General features: G+C 35.3%; 1 non-coding gene across 1 annotated transcript; it reads right to left on the minus strand.

Annotated features, from left to right (window-relative positions):
- Nucleotides 1-21,807: 21,807 nt before the first annotated feature.
- On the minus strand, nucleotides 21,808-21,913 carry LOC111559920. The gene has a single exon (XR_002741388.1). It is a non-coding gene; the product is annotated as a U6 spliceosomal RNA (small nuclear RNA).
- Nucleotides 21,914-22,217: the final 304 nt, after the last annotated feature.

Raw genomic sequence — 22,217 nt, forward strand, 5'->3', positions numbered from 1 at the left:
AGGCAGAGATCCTGGTGGGCTGGGCCCGCGGGCACAGCCCCTCCAGGTCGGGACGCTGCGGTGCGAGGTGTTTATACCTCCGCTTCGTCCCTTTGCAGGGGAAGCCCGATCCTGGAGGCGGGGACCTGCCGCAAGAGCTTCTAACTTGTCACCACCCACCCTACCCCAGAGAGAGAGAGAGAGAGAGAGAGAGAGAGAGAGAGAGAGAACCAGAGAACCACGTAGCCTACTGAGCATGCCCAGGCCCCTGCTAGACCCACGGAAACCTGTGTGGAGATTCCACTTCTCCGGGGTTTAGTCGTGATTGGGCGAGGGTACCTGAAAGGGTGCCACGGAAGAGCTGGGCAGCTAAAAGAAAGGGGGCAAGAAGTCAGTGATTAAGATGAGCTCCGGGTTTACTTGCGCACTTTGGTCTCCTGTTTGGAACCCTGAAAAGCTGCAGCTCTTCGAGGAATGCAGGGACAGCAAGACCCACACAGTCTCAGGCATTCCCCTAGATCCAACGTCTCTGCCCCACCCCTTACTGTGGCCCTAACCTGAGCGATCTTCAAACCTTCACGATCTGCCTACCAATTGTGCCAGAAAGACCTAACAGGCTAATGCACCAACTTGTAAACCAGACTCAAGTCTGTCTGACAAGGTGCTTTCTGCGACAGCCTCTTGTCACCCCCCAGCTTTCCGTGCTCTGCCTTGGCCACGGGCATTCTGAGCCAAGCCAAGTTCTGTACCTGTTTAACTCTTCTATCCGTCTCCTCCTGTCTTTTGCAGCTGGTAAAACCTGGAGGAAGTGAAACTCCGTGCGAGGCTCTAACCATATCTTTGGGCATGCCCAGTAGGCATTGCTGGGTTTGGTGACAAAGGAGTTAACTTTCAGGGAGCTTGCAGAATAGGTGGTAGAGAAGTCCGAAGTGTATGGCTTTAAATTACAGTTTGAGTGCTACGGACATTTAAATTCCTAACCCTATTATATTCCTAACTTAGGTTAGTTTTAGAGCAGAAAGATCAGACATATTCATTTCAACACCACAAACCTAATAGCTCCAGTCTCAAATGCTATAGGATAAGACTATTTTCTGCCTCTAGGCCCTATAAAGCAAGACTGTAAGAACTAGACAAATTCAGGAGTACTGAAATAACATACATTCCAAATGCAATATTCATTTCCTTCCAAAGAAACCATAACTTATTCCTATGATAAGCATATTTATACTTTCACTACATTTGTAAAAGAGTCTAAATAACTTGAAGGTAGGAACCACAAGTTTTATTGTTTCTATTGCCTTTACAAAGACAGAGTGTCAAGTGATTACATGTATAGAAACTAGAATCAGGTCATCTGGGCTTGAATTCCATCTCTGACATTTACTAGCTGTGACCTTGAGTAAGATACTTAACATTACAATACCTCGGTCACCTCATCTATAAAAAGGATATAGTAATAGTTCCCACATCATCTGTTTGATGTTGTAAAGAACAAATAGATTAAATGGGCATAAAATATTTGTAATTGTGTTGAATAAATACTATTTTTATTAGTTTCAAACCTACTTACTTCTGCTTGATCCAATGGAAGTCACTTCTCTGAAATCCAGATTTCTTGGCTTTAAAATAGGAATACTAGTGATTTCCAACTTATTCTCCATATTTTCTTTGGGAATGGACTGAAATAATAATGTTGCCATGATTAAAAAATAAAATAAATGAAATTTTAAATACTGTAGAGCTAAATCTCAAATTTAATGCCTGATCTAAGGTTATGCAGTCAAGAAGTGAACTTGGACCAAAAAAAAAAAAAAAGAGTCTACTTAATTCAGGGACTGTTTTGATTTTTCTAGCATTTACCATTAGGTTTTAGAGCAAACAGCATATAAGATACATCCATATGTGTCTAGTATAGAAGTAAACCTTACTGCAAAAGTAAGTGGAATCAACAACCAATTATTAAGAATTGAATTAAAAGTTTCCATAATGCCCCTAAGATCTTGCATGTATATTCACCAGTGAATCCTATGGTGAAGACAGATTTCTAGATGCACTCATAAGAGTAAAGCCCTGTCCCTTACCGGAATCATAAAAACAAACAAGCAAACACACACACACACACACACACACACACACACACACACACACATTAATTGACACTATGGTATATGACCTGAACAAGTATCTTGTTTATTTAATTTTGCCCTTGCAAATTTTGATCTTATCTTTAATTGGGCTACACAGAACTTCCACTGTATTATAGTTTTCACTGGGCTCTCTTCTGTGGTTTTGATTCAAAGATGTGTTAACATTCTTACTTCTTATGCATAAGGTTTAAAACAAAAAGTCAAGTCTTCTGTGTCTGCCCCTTATGCTCACACACACACACACACACACACACACACGCTCACACACACACAAGTAAGGAACTACCGTAATAATCTGCTTTGCAGTTATCAGATTTAAAGTAACTACTATATCTAGTTTAAGGAATATGGATAGCCACAAGATCTGTTTGTTTTATTCAGTAAATATGCATAGGGAAAATTATCAGTATGTGCTTAGAATGGGAAAAAAATTACAACATAATTTAGTGATAAAAGCTCTTACTTTATTTTAAAGTATGACTTCCTGTGTTGTTTCTGCAGAAATTGCTTCAACTTTCTGAGAGTTTCCTCATCAGTGAAATACGGATAATGGCATCTCACTTCATAGGAGTTGATGAGGATAATACCAATGTTTAATGTTACGTGCCTACTCCATGCCAAACATGCTCTGAGTGCTTTACTTACATTAATTTAGTTTATCCCTCAAAGCAGCCCTATGAGGTAAATTCTAGAATTTCACTCATTTTGCAAATGAGAAAAGAAAGCACAGAGAAATTGATCCAGACAGTCAAGGTCACACCTAGCAGATATAAGTGCAAGGAATAAGATACAAACTAACACCTGTGTTGTTAACTACCTTGTTACACTGCCTCTCATCAAATGATCAAATACTCCCAGCACATTGCTTGACACAATGCAGATACTAATAATGTTAATTCCTTTTTTTTTCCTTTGTAAGAATTTCGTCAAGAGGAATCTGGGAAACTAGTCAACTTTGGGATGTTGTAATGTCATTCCTTCATGACAAATACAATATGAAATAACAATGAAAACAGGTGAGATGTTTTTAATGTTGTTATTTTGTTGTTGTTGTTGTTGTCTCTGGGTAAAATGTAAAATTATTCCTATATATCTAATTTTGAAGCAATTTAACACTTGTCAGAACATTCTAGTATTTTCCTAGAAAGGTAGAAACTAGTGTTAATTTCTCTCAAGTAACCTTACGGAATATACCAATTTTAAAATACAGTAATGTGTAAAGGATTTTAACTCCTGCACCTTCCTATCACTCAGAACAAAGGAGATAATTGTGAAATCAAGGTGGCTATTTATGAGCATGTCTGATTGGGAGAATTTCTGGCAACCCAAATATGGAAGATAAGTAATATCTCATGCCATAAACTGGTAAACATTTTGCAACAATGAAAATGGAAATGCATGATCACCATAAACAAATATATTTCCATAAGGTATTAAATATTAATGAGCATCGTAACATGGAAACTTGCTCCACACTAAAAATAAATGAAAAGTAAGTGATAAGATTTTTTGACTGAGAAATGAATACAGAGACTCTGTGTTTACTGCTGCAATCATAGCTTGTGTTTTAACATTAGGAAATCAGTGTAAACACCTACTTTCTCAATTAACATTAAGGCAAAGTGGAGTCTTTGAGATACCCATGAATCGCAAGATTGACATGAATTTGGAAGGGGCTTTAACTGTATTAGTGTAAGTAAGTTAAGAAGAAACACAAGTTTATAATGGGGGGGGTGTGAGTTGCTACCCATCAAATATTTTTCTACTGAAGTTGGTAAATAATTGAAAAGAACAATAAGATTTATCACTCTGAGAGAATTTTCTATTTGCTGTGATGCAGGTAATCATTAGGAAGCCAATTTTTTCTACTGAAATAATGGTATTACCAGGGATAGATTAGATTACATGGTATTCTCAACTAAATTTAAGATTAATAATGAATTCCTCTAATCAATTATAGTATCATTGTTGTATAATTGGAATGCTACTGTTTAGTTCACAACTTATTTATTTTAAAAATAAATAAAACCCTTGATATTTGCTTTGTGGTTAAATGTCTCTAGCTGGTTTCCTTTATATAAAGCAATATGAGCTTCCTAGTTACAAAAGTTGATGAATAGTTACTGAACACGCTGCTATATAAAACCCATTTTCAGCACAACTAGAGGAATTTCTAAATGCAAGGACATACAATGAAGTATAGGGTTTTGGACTCAGCGATAGACTGGAATAAACACACTGGAATTTAAATATAGAAAAGTCCACATACTTTCCCATGAAGTAACTAAGTATTTTCAGGAGAATAAGCAAACTCAGTATGTTACATAATTTCATTCTCTTTGAAAAAATCTTAAATACCACAAAGTTAAGCTACTTTCACAAGAGTATATAATTGTTCAGTAATCATAAGATAAAATGTGATTTTAATACAGTTACAAGTCATTAGAATAACAGTAATTATTAAGGTATCAAGCTATAGTAGAGAAGCACTAGATACTTGAGAATAGTGGTTAAGTTCTAAAGGATGCACCTGCTAGAGAGGTTTCACTGTGGGAACCCTGCAGTGTGTTTGATGGGCAGTGTTTTTAAATCTAGGGCAGCGGTAACACCTGGGCATGTTCTGCCATGCTTACTCCCACCCCTCTTTCTCCAACAATGATGGAAAATCTTCCAGAAGAAGAATAGCAGCTACTGTAAGAAGCCTCTGCTTGGGAGTTTATCTCACTCAGTGATTAGGGGCATACTTGAGCCTGTGTTCATCATCTCCCTATAAGAACTTATTTTTCCTCCTATATGGAAACTTTGTCACTTTACCACCCACCCCCACTTCTAGTCAACCCCTTCCATTCTCAAGTGCTAGACTCCAGGAAAGGATTTTTCTCATTCATTGGAATTTAGTTTAACACGTATTTCCTTGGGTCCCTGAAATCAGTTAATTTCTTTATACCAGTCCTGTTTAATTTCCTTTACTCTAGCTTTTGGGGGAAGGACAGGAGAGTTGTGTTCAAGCTAATGACAGATTCGAAGCCTTGTTGTATCTTGCTCCATTTCAGCTATTTCTACCCCTAGAAATATGTGGAAAATTTATTTTCTGTGGTGGTATATTGAAATATTTTGTAGTTGGCTTTTTTTTAATTTTTTTAACGTTTATTTATTTTTGAGACAGAGAGAGACAGAGCATGAACAGGGGAAGGTCAGAGAGAGGGAGACACAGAATCTGAAACAGGCTCCAGGTTCCGAGCCGTCAGCACAGAGCCCGACGCGGGGCTCGAACTCACGGACCGCGAGATCATGACCTGAGCCGAAGTCGGCTGCTTAACCGACTGAGCCACCCAGGCGCCCCTGTAGTTGGCTTTTTTAACACACCTTGTGTGATTTTATTTTATTTATGTTGTTTTTTGTTTTTCATTCTTATCACTTTAAAACTACTCCCTCTTACTTTTATGGTTTCAAGCCTCATTTTTTCAGGGCTCTCTCCTTCTCCTCTAGTTTTTATGTTCACCATTCTTATCCAGTTTAGTTAATTTTTACCCTGCTACATCTGCTTAATATTGTTTTTCATTTACATATATATATATATATATATATATAGCATAATCACATATGTATACATGCACATATACACACAAATATATAATTATTTAAATATATAATCACACATACACAGACAAACACTACTGACCCCAACTCTTTTAGCATTTCTGGACCCTGTTCCAACAATGGGGAAGAGGGCTCCACCACATACAACACCAAGCAATTCTCAAACACTCACAGAGTATCTAATAATTCAATTCCATTCTGATACTACCTGCCCAGAGATGCCATCAGATTGCACAGGTTAGGGATTCAGTCCTACAAGACTGCCCCCAGCCCCAACTTCAGATTTAAGTACAAGTCCCAGGCTGTTATCTAAGCTTCTGATTGGCTATACATTGGAGGTTCCAATGACCTCCTCCTTGAGTTGTAAGAGTGGCTCATAGAACTCAGGGAAATGCTTAGGTTTATCAGTTTGTTAAAAGATATGATACAGAATATGAATCAGTAGCCAGACAAGGAGACACATAGGCCGAGGTGTGGGAAAGGGCTTGGACCTTCCATGCCCTTTCCAGGAATACCACTCTCTCCCAGGTCTCCATAGGTTTAGCAACCTAAAAGCTCTCTGAACCTAGTCCTTTTCAGTTTTTATGGAGGCTTCATTGCATAGTCATGATTGACTAAGTCATTGGTCATTAGTTGATACAACCTCCAGCCTGTTTCAGCTGAAATGAAGATCAGAGAGTGGGACTGAAAGTTCCAATCATCTAACCACATTGTTGATTCTTCTGGCAACCAGCCCCACCTTTGGATGAGGTTCAAAAGTTGTCTTCATTAATAAAAAAAAAAAAAAAAAAACACCCACTCAACTTTAAGAGTCTAAAGCACTTTCAGGAACTGTGGATGAAGATAGAGAATCTGAGAAATATATTTTGGTCATCTGAATGTTCAAAATATATAACGCTTATAAATCATATCACACACATACACAGAACTAAGTATGTTAACAGTAAAGCAGTGGTAGATTTTAGATATACCCCATTGGAACTTCACAGGTTAGAGAAAAACACTTAACATTTTCATACCAAAAAAGAAAAGAAGTTAGGGTTTCAAAATTACTTGTGAAGCAGAATTGACAAGAGTTTTATTTTGATAAGAGATTTATTCTTGCTGAAGGAAAAATGACAGTAAAATGGAGATGAACTAGACCCTAAATTATATTTGTGCACTTGATGGAGACATACCATTGAATGAGACTATAGGCAGTACTAGACAATTTAATTTTCTCTAGATCAAGGAGAGCGGGCTGAAATGACTGACAAAGTCTGGTATGCACATGATATACATGAATAAGGTAAACACAACTGGGGAAATGATGAAGATTGCTTGGTATTGTGAGCAACTAAAAATCACATACTTCTCTAAAAAACAATAATCTCAGCTCTAGCCTCCTGTGTTCCTTTGGGTCCCGTGTTGCTAGATCATATGATTTTTTCAAGAGCAGTTAGAGATCTGGAATTTGAAGTAAAATCTTCTGATTTTAAAAATCTTAACTCATCAAAAATAATAACCTCCACAACCACTCTGTAGGAAAGAACAGACGTCTCTGCTGGTTAGAAATGGCACATAGGCTGCCAATGTGTCACCTTCACTTTGTGTTTACATATACTTATGCCAACTCACACTTGTGTATTATTTTTCTCTGAGTTCAACATTTCACATGATTTATTTACATGTTCTAAATCCAGCCAAGGATATAGAATAGGTTATAAATAGACACAATCAAGATTAGAAGTTTACCTCTGGAATCCTGAAGATGATTTTTTAAGTGGCGTGGCACCTGAGAAGAGACACTGGATTCTGAGTAACATGTTTTCTAGTTCTGGCTTTGTCATTCATTAGTTTTGTTTACTACTCCAGGCAAATCTCTTAGCTTCTCCCAGTTTAATGCCTGCTTGATATATGTTGTGGGTTTAATGGTGTCCCACTCCACCCCCCACCCTCGCCAAAACATAAGCTGAAGTTCTCATTCTCAGTATCTATGAATGTGACCTTATTTGGAAATAAGGTCTTTGCAGACATAATCGAGTAAAGATTAGATCATATTAAATGACGATGGACCTAAATCCAATCACTAGTGTCCTTACAAGGAGAAAGAGATTTGAATACAGAGAACAAATAAAGAAGATGGCCATGAAAAGACAAAGAAATTGGGGGATACAGCTACAAGCCAAGGAATGCCGAAGAATGTTAGCAACCACCAGAAGCTCTGAGACAAACATGGAACAGATTCTCTTGTAGAGTCTCAAGAAAGGACCAACTCTGCTGTCATTTTGATTTCAGACTTCTGCCTCCCAAACTGTGAGAAAATAAATTTCTTTTGTCTCAAACCACCTAGAATGTGATAATTTGTTTTTATAGCCATAGGAAACTAATACAGTATACATGATAAAAGTTTGGGAAAATATAGGTATAGAAGAACAAGTATAAGAGGCAATTTGCTAGATGATTTTACATATATATTACTGTAATTCATATAACAACCTTGAGACATAGGCATTCATTCATTCATCCATTCATTCACTCATTCATTACCTCTTGCTCTCTTGCTTTCTCATTGACTCTCTCACTCTCTCTTTCTCTCTCCATCTCCATATCTGTCTCTCAACAAAAAATTACAGATACTGATTGACTTATCCTGAAATGCACAGATTGCTTCTTGATGGAGTGATGACTAAGTCTAAGACTAAAGCCCATATTCTTGTTCACTGCACCATTCTGTTACAGTACTTAAACAACAGAAAACTATTAAATACAGTATAAAATTATTATTCTGGAGTCTTCTTTAAGAGATTGAAGATAGGGAGAGAAAAAAATACCAAAATAGAAAAAGCAAGAATGCCTTATTGCATAATGCCTATTGCATTTTAACGTACTTTATCATATTAAGTAAATTCCTTCCTAATCTCAGGCTACTAATATTATTGAATTCCATCAAATGCTATTTCAACATAGTTTTATACAATCATATAATTTCTCTTCCTTCCTCTATTAATGTGATTAATAACACTGGTTAATTTTCAAATGTAAATCAGTCTTAAATTCTTGGCATACACCCTACTTGTTCCTAATAATGACTCTTTTATTAATTTTGTTTGGGAATATTTTAGGTAGGATTTCTACCCATAAATTTCTGAAAGATAATGACCTGTAATTTGAAAACAAAGTAATGTTATCCTTTTAAAATAAAATGGGAAATGTTCCTGGTTTTTGTTTGTTTGCTTGTTTGTTTTTCTCATGCTTGGTAAAATATTTGCCAGAGAAACCATCTAAACTAAGACTTTCCTTTTTTTTTTTATTCATTCATATAGGATGCTTAAAGATCTTTCATTTTCCCTAGCATTAGTAATGATTAATTCCTCTCTTTTTACCTTCATAACTCATAGTTATTAAATTTAATCATCTTTCCTAAGAGTCAAGGTTTGTTGACTTTTTCCTGTGTATTTGTTTTCCATTTAGTTGACTTGTGCCTTTAAAAATATTCTTTAGGTTTAATGCACTTTTTCTAATTTCTAGCTACGTTCTTAAGATGGTTATTTACAATATTGTCACTCTTCTTTTTAAATATCTTCTTTAAGGTTATACATTTCCCTCTTAGCATGACTTTAGCTGCACCTGCAAATTCTGATATGTGCAATTTTCATTATGATTTGCATAAAAATTGTATTTTCAACATTTGTAATTGTAATTTTTCTTTTGACCCATAGATACTTAGAAGTACATGACTTAACTTACAAACATTAGATATTTTCTTCATAATGTTATGCATCAAAAGTCATATTCAATATGATATCAATTCTTTGAAATGTGTTGAAACTTACATTAAGGGCTTATACATGTTAATTTTTTAGGTGTTATACATACATTTGAAAATAATGTTTGCTCCATAGTTACTGTGCATAAATGCTAAATGTTGTCAATTAGATCAAGTTTATTTACCATGTAATTCATATATATATATATCCTTTGTGTTCTATAAATTACTTTCATATATTTTTATAATATAATTTCAATATTTAATTTTTTGTCTTTATATATTTGTATAATTTATTGAATAAAAATATAATTGTTCTATATTCTTGGAAGATGAATGGTTTAATCAGTATTCTATATCCCTTTTCATCTCTAGTAATGCTGCCAGCCTTAAAGTTTGTTTTGTCAGATATTAGTGTAGCTAAGTTAGTTCTTATAATAAGGTATATCTCTTTTTATTATCTTTTTACTATAATCTTTCTGCATGTTTATATTTAACATTCTTCTCTATAAATTGTATTTGGTTAAGTTTCAAAATTCTTTATGACTTTCTTTGTCTTGGAGTTATTTGCCTATTTACAGTTACTTCCTGATATATTTGGGCATAAACCAACTATCTTCCTACTTATTTTGTAAGTATCCTATCTTTTTTTATTTTTTTTTCTTTCCCTCTCTTTTGTTGCATTTATCAACTTAGTGAATTATTTGTATTATTTAATTTTTCTCCTCTATCAGTTTTTGGTGGTTTCCTAGGATTCCAGCATGCATGTTTGACTTACCAGAACCAAACATAAATTAGTATTTCCAGGACAAGGCACGGGCTTTTGACTTCTCTAACTGTCTTGCCCCTTTATGGCTTTGGAGTTACTGTTGTCTCGTGTTAGAGTTCTACATTGTAATACCCATAATAAATTACTATTATTATTTTATAGGTCAATGTTTATTTATAATTAGCCACATACTTAACTTTTCCATAGCTTATCATCACTTCCTTCTTCTACTTATTTCATTAGATTTATTTTTCTCTGTATGAAAACTTTCTTTTGTTATTTCATTTACTATAGATGTAATGGTGGCAAAAAATCTCAGATTTTGTTTCAATATGCTGATTTTGCCTTTGCTTTTATCTATCTATCTATCTATTTATAAATTTTGATGTTTAGTTGTTTTTGAGAGAGACAGAGAGAGAGAGAGACAGAGAGAGAGAGACAGAGCGTGAGTGGGCCAGGGGTACAGAGAGAGGGAGACACAGAATCCGAGCTATCAGCACTGAGCCTGATGTAGGGCTCAAACTTACAAACTGTGAGATCATGACCTGAGTTGAAATTGGACACTTAACCGACTGAGCCACCCAGGCACCCCTTGCTTTCGTTTTTAAATTTTTTTTTTCAACGTTTATTTATTTTTGGGACAGAGAGAGACAGAGCATGAACGGGGGAGGGGCAGACAGAGAGGGAGACACAGAATCGGAAACAGGCTCCAGGCTCTGAGCCATCAGCCCAGAGCCCGACGCGGGGCTCGAACTCCCGGACCGCAAGATCGTGACCTGGCTGAAGTCGGACGCTTAACCGACTGCGCCACCCAGGCGCCCCTGCTTTCGTTTTTAAAATAAACTTTTCCTTTGTAGAAAATTCGCATTTGGAAACTTTTTTTCCTTTGAGTATTTTAAAACTATCATCCTAATATTTTCTAGCTTCCACTAATTATGGCATATTGACCACTGCCAAGTAATCTTGCTGGTCCTATAAGGTAATGTGTATTGTTAGCCTCAGTGATGGATTTAAGAATTTTATTCTGGTTTGGGGCAGTTTTACTATCATTTTCTAAGGTGGGATTTAAGGGGGCACCTGAGTGGCTCAGTTGGTTAAGAGTTCAATTTCGGCTCAGGTCATGATCTCAAGGTTCATGAATTCAAGCCCCACATCAGAGTCTGTGCTGACAGCTCAGAGCCTGGAGGCTATTTCAGATTCTGTGTCTCCTTCTCTCTCTGCCCCTCCCCTGCTCACACTCTGTCTGTCTGTCTCTCTCTCTCAAAAATAAACTTTATAAACACACACACACACACACACACACACACACACAGAGAAAGAAAAAAAAAGTGAGATTTAAGATCTCCTTACATCTGTAACCTGATATCTTTCATCAATTTTGGACAATTTTTGGCCAGTATCACATGTTGCTGAATCACAATGATTTCTCCTCTTTGTTGCTTGAACTGCAATTTCAAGTATATTAGATAATATCCCCACATTCTATATGTCTCAAGTGATTTTTTTAATTTCTAATTTCTGTTATATTTTCAATGTTTTAGTCTTGACATTTTTCTATTGACTTATATGTAGTCCACTATTTTTTTTTCTTCTCCTGATTCTAACCTACCCTATTTAAATTTTTTCAAGTAGTTGTAATTTTTCCAGTTGTAGAATTGATTATTCTATGATTCTAGTTTTCTTATGAAATTCTTCATTATATTATCTATTTTCTTAACATATTAATCACAATTATTTCAAATTCTATTTCTGATTAACTTCAATATTTGAATCCCGTATTATTGTACTTGAGCTTCCCTTTTTAAAGTCTTTTTTTTTTTTTTGTCATTTGGTTTTGTTTGTCAAGTGCCTGGTAATTTTTTATTGAATGCTTTTTTTGATTTCTTAGCCTTTCACCTAAGGGAAATGTCATGTAAATAACAGCACAGCATACTGTCAGTCTAATCAAAATGTACTTAACTATTGGTCCATATCATTGACCATCATCTCTTGGCTGCTTCATTTGCTCCTTGAGACTTGTTAATATTTTCAAGATTTTTCTAGCTGTGCTTGGCGGTCCAAGTAGAACTTCATGGAATGTCCATTCTCTATATTATTAAAGAAAATTTATGACATGTCAAGGGAGGGATTTGTAAATTACACATGGAAAGATGTCAGGACATGTTTGTATATGGCCTTATTCCTTTTTAAAAATTTCTTTAATGTTTATTTATTTTTGAGACACAGAGAGAGACAGAGCGTGAGCAGGGGAGGGGTAGAGATAGAGGGAGACACAGAATCTGAAGCAGGCTCCAGACTCTGAGCTGTCAGCACAGAGCTCAACACAGGTCTCAAACCCAGGAGCAATGAGATCATGACTTGAGCCCAAGTCGGACACTAACTGACTGAGCCACCCAGCCACCCAGGCCTGATTTTATTCTTCATGCAGGAGGCACAGAGGTTAGAATGTATGTCCTGATGGAATAGATAGCTTTCTGCAGAATTTCACCTTCTAACAGCAAATTAATCTCATGTGCAAATAGTCATGCTTTTCATTATGTTTGCAAATTTTCAAACATTTTAAAGTCATGCAAATGTAGTATTGTTATCCAATGTGTAAATTGTTAATGTATGTCTGGGTGATAGTACATAGAAATATTTCCTCTAATGTGTAAACCATGAATGCATTTGACTTCAACACATAAACATAATTTTTATATGACATTACCATGGCTATAAGCACTAGGCTTTATTCAAAAAGCATTCAATTAAGTAACAGTGAGCATGCATTTTCCCATTTTCTATTGCTTTAGTCCTCAAAGTAATCTAGGGAATTCTCACCATAAAAATGTAAATGACTTTGTAAATATTATTTCTAGAGTAGACAGATTCGAGAATAACCGTGTCCAAAGATATGGAGAGGATATTTTAAAATGTTCTGCTTATTGGTAATGTCTTGCATGGGAAGGGAGGCAAGCCTATGACTTCTACTTCCTGAGGACAGTCTCTATGTCTAGCTTGTTTGCCTCTGTCTCCTTAGTTCAAAGTGTCTCACACAGTGTCTACCATATGGTAGGGACACAGTCAATATTTGTTTAATAAATGGATAAATAGGAGAATAATCTTTAAACATGAAAGAGTATTAGTTGAATTCAGGGTAAATATAAGCAAAATAGTATATAAATAAGAATGTCAATCTCCCCTTATTAAATTGCCAGAAAGCCTCGAGGCAAAAGAAAAAAATTCCATATCCTTAAATATTAAGGAATTGTTAGAACTTTGTCATTTATTTTGCTGAAATGAACTAGGTTCTTGGTCTGAGGTTCTACTTTCTTGAATGAAGATAAACTCTACGTAGTATATATGATATTGTCATACAAGTTAATGATAAAAATATTTTCAACAATAATGGAACCAGTAAAATTCTGGAGAATTTACTGTAGTACTCATCCTCATTTTTTGAAAAAGCATTTCAAATAATATAATTATAAAGCTTGAAATGACCTAACATAGTCTTCCTGCTCATTTCTCCACCACTGTGTAGGGTAGTAACATAAATACTTCTAAAAAGTATCAATTTCAATTTTTAATGTCCCTAAAATTTTACCATATAAAATTGATGCAATTTAGAGCCTTGTAATCCTTATTAATTCAAAAAATCTCCTTTTAGATTCCAACCCCCAAATTTTTCCACAGACATTAGGATATGAATATATTTCTAAAAGTGGCAACTATTACAATGTTTTGTCTGTAAGCAAAACAATCTCATTATATAAAAAAGTTAAACAATGTACTTTTTTACAATGAGTTAAAAGCACCCACGCCATATTTCGGGAGATAATCTCAATCAACATACTGGTGACCATCACCGCTGCTAATTTTACTCATTTAAATATTCTCTTTTTCTTTAGGGGCTTTTAAGAAATTATCACCAACATGTCACTTTTTTTTTACTTCTACAACTAACCAAATCCTGACTCGCTTAACTGTGCTCAAAAGGTACTTTAAGTTTGTTTTATTTTTCAGGTTTAAGTTTAAGTTTTAACTTTAATTTATTTTTTAGATTTTGTATCCCTTTATATGCTGCAAACCTAAGCTATGTTTGAACAATTTTCTAAGGAGCCCTGTATAGGCTTTAAACAAGCTGTTTTCATCGAATGAAGACAATAGTGCATGGGGCACCTGAGTGGCTCAGTGGGTTAAGTATGTGACTCTTGACCTGAGCCCAGGTCATGATCTCACGGGTTTGTGAGGTTGAACCCTGCATCAGGCTCTGCACTGACCTTGCAAGACTGCTTTAGGATTCTCTGTCTCCCTCTTTCTCTGCCCCACCCCTACTCATGCTTGCTCTCTCTTACATAAATAAATAAATGAATAAATAAATAAATAATCAAACAAGCAAACAAACATAAAAAAAGCAGACAGTAATGAAACTCTGTAATGGTGAAAGAGCCAGTATGACAAAATCTGCTTCTATGAATATATGTCACAACAAGTACTGAGTAGGCCATCAAATACTTGGCTTGGGTTTCCTCTTGGTCATAGGACTTCAAAAACATTTTCTTTGTAGAAACTTTTCCACCAAAAATATGATAATAGCAATAGAGTAGAACCTTTGAAGACATAGGTTGTTGATGAGAACTATTATTTAATCAACTCAGTATTTTTTTATATACCCAAACCTGAATATAGGCATTCCAATTCAGCTTGATATATATATTTTTTTCTTTATGCATCCTCCTCCCTACCTTATTTCATTTTTAGTACATTAACTGATTAATTTAAAAAAGTGATTGGCCAAAACACATATTTTAGGGCACTTCTACTTCCATTTCAGTCTAAGAAAACAAGTTCATTTGGCTTCATTACAGAATGGATCTGATTAAATTTGGGGAGCATGGTTGGTCCTACCTTTAGGCAGAAACATATTTGCCCAGGATATATAATTGGAAGAAAAGAACCTTTCATGCTTTCCTGTTAACATGCTTTTAAATAATTGGGGTAAGTCCATTCCACACAATGCAGAGGGGCCGAAACTAGGGTAAGGCATTTGCCTCAGGTGCAAAAATTAAAGGGGTACTGAAGAGCTCAGTAGTCAAGATAAGCAACATTTTAATATAGTATTTAAGGAATAAAATTAATGAAAAATTATCCATGATTGATAGAAAATAATTTTATTTTTTTTAACGTTTATTTATTTTTGAGACAGAGAGAGACAGAGCATGAATGGGGGAAGGTCAGAGAGAGAGGGAGACACAGAATCTGAAACAGGCTCCCGGCTCTGAGCAGTCAGCACAGAGCCCGACGTGGGGCTCGAACTCAGGGACCCCGAGATAGTGACCTGAGTGGAAGTTGGACGCTTAACCGACTGAGCCACCCAGGCGCCCCTAGAAAATAATTTTAAAGAAAGACAGAATCAGCACTACTTAACTATTAACTTCTTTTACTTCAGTTCCAATATGGTTTGGCACTGTATTTTACCCTGCTTTTCTTATTTTCTTTTTTTAAATCGCCCTTTAATTTTTGCATCCAAGGCAACTGCCTCACTCACCTTATCCTAGCCCTGTCCCAACACTGGAGGCTTTCCTTTGTTAGTATTGAAAGAAGTAAAAATTTAAGAAAACACAGTGAAAATTCAAGCCACACAGTCTTTTTTTTCCCCTTTCTGTTGTCATATCTTAATGATGTGCATCTCAGACTCTAAAACTGGAAATTACTTATTTAAAGATATTTACTATCATCCTAGAACCATCCCTTCAACCAGATTCTTACTGAATATATGTAAGGGAGCTGGGGCACCTGAGAGGCTCAGTCAGTTAAGCGACTTCAGCTCAGGTCATGATCTCACAGTTTGTGAGTTCAACCCAGGTGTCAGGCTCTGTGTTGACAGCTCAAAGGCTCTTAGAATTCTGTGTCTCCCTCTCTCGTTGCCCCTCCCCTGCTCGTGCTCTGTCTCTCTCTCATTCTCAAAAATAAATAAATGTTAAAAAATATATATGTGTAAGGGACGTATATACTTCTAGGAACCTGCACTTTAAAATAAATACCAAGTAATTCTGTTGCAGGTTGTCCAAGGATAATTCCTGGAAAAATTCTTGACTAGATTCTAACAGCTGTTCACTATTGCTTATGTCTCTCTTGACAGAGCAAAGTTTTCTTAAGAGTAATGACATGGTTTTAAAAAAAAAAGAAAAGAAGGGGCGTCTGGATGGCTTAGTCGGTTAAGCACCTTCTTCAGCTCAGGTCATAATCTCACGGTTTTTGAGTTCAAGCCCTACGTTGGGCTCTGTACTGATAGCTTGGAGCCTGGAGCCTGCTTCAGAGTCTCTGTCTCCCTCTCTCTACCCCTCCCCTGCTCAAGCTCTGTCTCTCTCTCTCAAAAACAAATAAACAGTAAAAAAAAAAAAAAAAAAAAAAAAAAAAAAAAAAAAAAAAAAAAAAAAATGGAAGAGAAAAGAAAAAAAAAAAAAAAGAAAGAAAGAAGAAAAGTGGCCAGAAACTGTGTCTGGTTGTGTTCAATACAATGCCCCTCTCCCCTGCAATGTGGCATTTTTATGTGTTTTTATGTTTTAATGGGGCTTTCACAGCTATGTAACTTTTATTAAGTTGGTCAGTTTGGAAATTTAAAGTAGAATCTGTTTGGCATTCTAAAATGTTAGTAATTGGTGAATCCCATGCCTAGTTGATCTGGATTTAATTTTATATGCTTTGTAGGAAATTTACCATTTAAATTATTTTACATTAAAAATCAGAATAAGAATACATTGTATGTCATTATATAATGTAGATCTATGTGCTTATAAATGTACCTACATCCTACAATGGGAGTCTTAATATTTTCCTATAATCTCATGAAGATTTAAATGTACATTTTCTAACTTCTACCTCTTTTCATATTGTGTCAGTTTATTAGTGTTATGATAATCAGGTTCCAGGAACTAGACATATTGAAACCACCTGGACTGTTCACTAACATACAGATTCCCAACCTTGCTCCACTATATAATAATTGGAAATTTCTAAGAATGGAGCCTAGGAATCTGTATTTTTTGAAATTATTTTATGTTTATTTTTATTTTTTTTTAATTTTTGACAGAGACAGAGCATGAGTGGGAGAGGAACAGAGAGAGAAGGAGACACAGAATCCGAAGCAGGTTCCAGGCTCTGAGCTGTTAGCACAGAGCCCGACACAAGGCTCGAACCCACGAACCATGAAATCCTGACCTGAGCTGAAGTCGGATGCTTAACCGACTGAGCCACCCAGGTGCCTCTAAGAATCAGTATTTTTAACGTTCTTCCCTAAATAATTCTGCTGTATTCTAAACCCTAAACCTTAAGTATTACTAGGGTGTTAATCTTTCTGTTTGTGATATATATATATGTTTTCATGTATGTTTTCATGTAGCACACTGTATGTTTTCATGTAGCACACTGTATGTTTTTCAGTGTGGTAGTTTGGTGTAAGGGTTCAATCTTCCAAGCATCTCTGCCCATTTGCTAATTGTCCTCCAAATGCAGAGGAATGTGTGACTGCTCTTCCCCATTTCATGAATAGCAAGATAACAGAATAGCATGGTCAATAACAAGAGTCATGGCTGAGAAAAACCTGTAATTCAGATTTCTCTCTGATGCTTTTTCTGGGGTGTTTATGTTTTATGTTTTATGTTACATCTTTATAGCTGTGTCTGCATGGTAGCTGACATACAGAGCCAGACCAATAATCCATCTGGTTGTATATAACAGCATTCTTGCTCTAGAAATGAACCTAAGAGGAGGTACAGGAAAGACATATTCTTAATTCTTTTAGTACAAGTATCGATTACTTATAGATTTCTTTCCTGAAAGAAAAAAATATTTAAATTTTGACCAACTTCACCAACACAAGACCAGTTCCATGAGCACATTGTCAACCTTAGATGATATAAGACAGCACTTCCATTCATGTATCTGTTTATACGCTCTGAACCATTCCTCCTCCCCTCCCTATCTCTCTATCTTTATATTTCTCTCCTTCTCTCTCTTTCTCTCTGTGTCCATTCATCTTCCTAACTTTTCACTACATCCTCAATCACTTTCCTTTCCAAATTGCAATTTCTATTTTACTTGTTGACTTCACATACTATTCAACACATTTAACACACTTTCTGATACCAAAGTTTCACATTGCCCTCAGCAAAGTCAATAAATACCATTGACATACCAGAGTCACATGTCCAGGAACTAGTGTCTTCCCTGTGGAATTCAAGTTTACAGAAATCAGCTAGATAACCACACAGAAGTCCCATCTGCAAATCAGAGCCTCTATAGGTAACACAAGAGCATTGGCAAATGCTTCTTAATAGCAATATTAATAGCACAGTTATGTTTGGAGCCACAATGTCTTTGCATTATTAAAAATCTTACTAGATAATTTTCATGAACAGGCTTAACAACATCAGAGCAATAAGAGGTTATCCCTAGAATACCAGGGTCTTGTGGTACAAAATAAATGGTGTCATTTAATGCCAGCCCTCACGAATGCTGAAGGAATATATATGACTCAGAATCACCATGCCCTCATCTTACTTCTTGAAATATTGGTGGCAGCTCATTAACTGTCTCACATCAAAAGAATTTCTTTTTATGAGATATACAATTGTTCATGACAACATACCATCATAAGCCATTTATAAAGATACTCAGGATGTTTGATTATTGGATAAAACATATTTAGCCTAATGCATGAATATGGCCACATGAGTGATTTTTCTGTCTTTTAATGGTTCAATTACCTAGGAACTTTAGTAACTGCTCTGGATGAAAGACTAACTTCTGAATCTTGGAAACTAGCACCCACTCTAGTTTTAGCACCCACATTAGTTTCCCATTGTCCTTGATACCAGGCATTCTGATATTAGTATTCAGAAGGGAGCTCAGTGTCTTGGAAAATGTGCACTAGCCACTGTCTCTTTGGTTCTCTTGTCAGGCAGCTTAAAGGTTAACTTGGATTCTCCACCCCCAAAATAAGACATTCTGTCTGTTTAAATCACACCTGGCTTTCAAAAAAAAAAAAAAAGCCCAGAGATTACTTTAAGAAAAAACTATTATTCAAATTCAGATATATACAAAAATAAGATTAAAAAACTCCATTTTCCTTCACTCCAATAATCATCAATCCATGGACAATCTTATTTGTTCTGACCAGTTTTACATTATAGTTCCCTACACTCTAGTGTAACATGTTTCTGTCTCCTCTGCATCTCATATAAATTAGAGGTGAGAGCTAGAAATCTGATTAGATTGAAGTTAGACAGTTTTGAAATACTACTTTATAGGTGGTATTATATGTTTTGTTCAAGAGATGTGTAATAGCTGTTTGTTCTTTTTTGAGTCATGTTGGCAATTGATGATCATTGCTTAAGTCTGTTGCTTGATTAGTTGTAGAATAGCGATAGTCTAATTGATTCAATATTTATGAATTTAGTAACTGAAATACTCATATAAAGAGAAACTTTCTCTTATCAACTATTTGGTTACCCTGAATTACAGTTCATATAGGAAATGCTAGACAAACGCTTGTTTCCCTTCTTTCTTATGTTTAAAAAATAATGAGCTAATTTCTATCATCATAACATCAACATCGTAACATCAGTGTGTTATTTTTCCTTGTTTAAATTTTGCTTGTTTTCAATATCTTTATGAGCTGTGTTTAAATATCTTAATGAATCTGTTCTATTGCTGTTATTATGCTTGTCAATGCTCAAATTTTATCAGCTTTGACTACTGGGAGTCTATTTAGGTTGGTTATTAATTTTTTTCTCCATAAGTCTGGTATTGTTATTTTCCTTGTTCCGTAAGTTTTTCTCATAATATTTTTTATCAAACAATGATGACAATGGGCCATATGTTATTTCATTATAGGTAGGGAATGGCGATAATATAATTCTAAAATATTTAAGAATGATAATATTCTGATTTTATCAATTCTTCTTTTATTAGTTGAAGATACACATTCTCCATCAACTCTTTGAATATCTTAATTAATAGTGTGTACTAGAAAGGCAGGATAAATATATTTTTAAATGTATTTTTATTTGCTGATATTTTATAGTATTAGTTGGTTTTCTTTAAAAGGTCCCATAAGTGAAATGGAAGAGTAAATCATTGATATTAACGTTTCATCCTACCTGTGTCTACATCCTATTTGTTACGTTTCAGTTAATTTTTAGTGGAAGCATAGTGTTCTTCTCTTTCTTGACTTTGGGCTCAGTCATGAGACTTACTTTGGCTAAAGGCATGTTCACAGCCATGAAAAGTTAAGTAGCTTGACATGTGCTTGTGTAGTTGGGCTTTCTTTCTTGCCTTCTGTCATTGTCATGAGAAGAACATTTTCATCAGTCTGCTGCTGACCCACAGAGGATGGCAGAAATATAGAGGACCCCATCTTCTGCTTGGAGTCAATCCCAGACAAAACCATTCTAGAACACCTGACTTCCCGGCACCCCAGACACGCGAGAAAGAATCTATGATTTTTCTTTAATCCACTGAGTTTGAGGGTGTTTTATTTCATAAGATAGTAGTGGTGATAGATGAGGGATATAATGACTAGTGAGGATTCTATATTATCATGAACTGATAGTTCATGTTGTTAGTGGTACTGCTATATTCTCCAACAAAGAGTCCATGAATTCTCAAGCTTCTTCAGTCACAGAAAATATTATGTTTATCAAACGGAATTAATGAAAGCAATGATATTAATGAATATTAATGAAATATATTAAATGTTAATATATTAAATGTAAAAGTTAAATTATAAGCCTTGTAGATTAAAATAAAGGAGAAAATCTATACAACCCTGGCCTAGCAAAAGATTTCCCAGAAAACAAAAAAGTAAAAAACAAAAAGCAGTATGCATAAAAGAAACCTTGATAAGTTGGACTTCATTCAAATTAAAATCTTCTATTCTTTAGAAAATGGCACTTAAAAATGAAATTTAAAGTTATAGACCATGAGAAAATATTTATATCTATTGACAAAAGACTTATACTCAGAATTTATAAAACATTTTTAACAACTCAATGGTAAGAATACAAATAACCCAGATAAAACATGGGCAAAAGACTGGAATAACTACTTCACCAAAGAAGTCATATGAATGTCCAAAGAGCAAATGGAAATATCTTTAGCATTAGTCACCAGAGAAAACAATTAAATCAAATGAGACACCAAAACACCTCCATTATAATGGCTGCAGTACCAGGTATTGGAGAGAATGTGGAGCAACTAGAATTGCCATGGTTGAAGTGGAAAGTAGTACAACCACTTTAAAAAACTGTCGTTTTTTTTTTTACTGCAAGTTTGTACTTTTTGACTCCTTATACCCATTTGGCCTACCCCCAACCTTCCACTTTTGGCTATAACCAATCTGTTCTTTGTATCTAACTAGATTTTGGGGGGGGATCCTTGCTTTTTGTTTTTTTGTTTTAGTTTATATTCCACACATTGGTGAGATCACATAGGATTTGTCTTTCTCTTATTTCATTTAACATAATGCCCTCAAGGTCCATCCATGTTGCCACAAATGTCAAGATTTCATTTTTTTTTTAACTGTAGAACGCTCCACGAATGTTCATGTCACCCTTTCACGGGGCCATACTAATCTTCTCTGTATCATTACAATTTTAGTATATGTGCTGCCGAAGACAGCACTAGATTTCATTCTTTTTTTATGACTGAATAATATTCATAAAAATATCTCACATAATATTCAAATATACATCTCACATAGTAATATCCATGTATATATGTTTCTGTATCTTGGCTATATTATAAACATGCTGCAATGAACAATGGGGTTGCACGTATCTTTTTGAATTAATGTTTTTCATTTCTCTGGATAAATACCTAGCATTGAAACTGATGGATCATATAATAGTTTCATTTTTAAGTTTTTGAGAAGCCTCCACAGTGTTTTCCATAGTGGTTACACCAATTGCATTCCCACCAGGAGTGC

This window comes from Felis catus, chromosome A3 (genome assembly GCF_018350175.1).
Source record: "Felis catus isolate Fca126 chromosome A3, F.catus_Fca126_mat1.0, whole genome shotgun sequence".
Lineage (NCBI taxonomy): Eukaryota > Metazoa > Chordata > Mammalia > Carnivora > Felidae > Felis > Felis catus.